We start from the raw sequence: 2,357 nt of genomic DNA, 5'->3' as shown, positions 1-2,357 counted from the left end.
ATGAAACAAAGGGGACGCTGGCTGCGCAGGGCCAAGTTCAAGATCAATCCCAAGAACTGGCAGCGGGAGCGCGTGCAGGACGACCCCTCTACTTCCCCGCAGAGTGGCAGCGCGGGCTGGATCCTGGGCTACAGATACGCCAACAATGACAAGCTCTCAACAAGGGTGAAGAAGGTGTGGAAACCCCAGCTGTGTGAGCGTGAGCTCTACAGTAAGATCTTGGACAAGAAGTTCACTGTGACTGTGACCATGAGGACTTTGGATTTCATCGACCAGGCCTATGGGTACGACTTCTATATCCTCAAGACCCCAAGGCAGGACCTGTGCTCCAAATTTGGGATGGATCTGAAGCGAGGAATGCTGTTGAGGCTTGCCCGCCAGGACCCACAGCTGCACCCAGATGACCCTGAAGGGAGGGCAGCCATCTACAGCAAGTACAAGGACTTTGTCATCCCAGAGGAGGAGGCCGAGTGGGTTGGCCTGGCCTTGGAGGAGGCTGTGGAGAAGCAGAGGCTCCTGGAGGAGAAGGACCCGGTCCCCCTGTTCAAGATCTATGTGGAGGAGCTGGTCGAGCAGCTTCAGCAGCAGGAGCCCGCAGTGGTCCAGAAGAGAGCCCCTCCGGTGCCTGGCCATCAAGCTTGGCCTTCCTCTCTGGGCCTTTAAGCACTGCAGCCATATCCAGGAATGACTGAGGGTTCTTGTGTACTGGCCACACAGCTCCAGGGGTGGTCTTTTCAAAGGTCCTGAAATTCTTGAGGCAAAAAAAAAAAAAAAAAAAAAAGAAACAAAGGCCAGGCGCTGGTGGCTCATGCCTATAATCCTAGCTGCTCAGGAGGCTGAGATCTGAGGATTGCGGTTCAAAGCCAGTCTGTCATGAAAGTCTGTGAGACTCTTATCTCCAATTAATCACCAGAAAGCCAGAAGTAGTGCTGTGGTTCAAGTGGTAGAGTGGTAGTGCTAGCCTTGAGCAAAAGTGCTCAGGGACAGTGCCCAGGCCCAGAGTTCAAGCCACAGGACTGACAAAAAGAGAGAAAGCAAGAAAGAGAAAGAGAAGGGGGGGGGGGAGAGAAGAAAAGAAAGAGAGAGGGAGGGAGGGAAAAAGGAAAAGTTCCTACATCCCTAATCGAATATTGTCAGATTGTCCTTCATTCCTCAATCTTGCCAATAATTTTGAGAGCCATCGCAATAGAATATATTGACAAGCTTTGGGATTTTTCTAATGAGTGAGAAATAGTATACAATATTGATTAAATTTAAAATTACCCTTAGAGGTAAAGTTGAAGGTATTTTCCTAAGGGCTGCTTGTACTTTTTTCTATGGGTCTTACGGTCTGCTGTTTGTTTTGTTCAGTTGGTTTATTTAAAATAAGTCTCCTACAGCCCTATCACCTGAGGACCTCTCTACATTCACTGCTTCCATGGAGAGTTGAAGAACTTGGGAGTTTTAAGGAGTTCACAAAAAGGTTTGTCTCAGCAGATGGAAGTTTTAGCAAGGATTTATTTCAGTATATCAGAAAAAAGTAGGGAGGAGGTAGGGGTGGCGGTCCCTGCTTCCCACACAGAAAATGGAAATTGACACAGTGTTTAAAATCTATACTCCTAGCTACATCTCCTAGGTGCTGATTGTTGTTCAAGGCCAGTCGGGGAGGGAGGGGGGAAAGTTGGTAAGACTCTATCTGGTCAATGTCTGGGAGTTATGGTACATATGTGTCAACTTAGTGACTCAAGAGGATGGAAGTCTAGGCTTACCCAGACACAAAGTGAGACCCTATCTTAAAAATAACTTTAGCCACACTGTGGCTTAAGTAGAAGAAAACTTAGCCTAGCAAGCAGTGCCATCGTGGATGTGCTCCCTGGGTCGGCATCAGGAAGAAGAGGAGCCGGGTTGAGGGCGTTTACTTTTATGATCCAACATCTGGGCCTGTTATCGATTGACTCGGGTGTTGTTAGCCACTTTGTAGGCACAGCTCTTAGCAAGGCTTCTTGGGATTTCATTGGGACCCTAAGAATTGCCTCTATCCTGTTTAAGGAGAGCACATGTTTCCCTTTTTACAGTCGGTAACCTTCTGGGTGCAGAGGTAGGCCTTTTTGGTAGAAACATTTTGGTAGATACCCAGTTGGCACAGGGTGAGGAGAGGTCTTCATGTGTCTGGGTTGCCACAAGCAGATAAAACCTTGTGGCAACCTAGTCAAGTCAATTGTGCAGAAAATCCCCCTTTTGGGTCTGGCCATGCAAAAGCAAATATGGGTTGGTTTACTTACTTGCAATAGCAGGCTTAAGAAATGTCCTTAAGTCCAACACAGTGTCACTGTGTTGTTCTGGAGGTGACACACTGAGAAGGGTAGAAGGGGTAGGCA

General features: G+C 48.1%; 1 pseudogene; it reads left to right on the top strand.

Moving 5' to 3' along the window:
* On the top strand, positions 1-1,042 carry LOC150064863 (large ribosomal subunit protein bL28m pseudogene; annotated as a pseudogene).
* The last annotated feature ends 1,315 nt before the right edge of the window (positions 1,043-2,357 follow it).

This window comes from Megascapheus bottae, chromosome 3 (assembly GCF_031878675.1).
Source record: "Megascapheus bottae isolate mThoBot1 chromosome 3, mThoBot2.hap1, whole genome shotgun sequence".
NCBI lineage: Eukaryota > Metazoa > Chordata > Mammalia > Rodentia > Geomyidae > Megascapheus > Megascapheus bottae.
The sequence above is the reverse complement of the archived record's forward strand: the minus strand, read 5'-3'. Positions and strand labels throughout refer to the sequence as shown.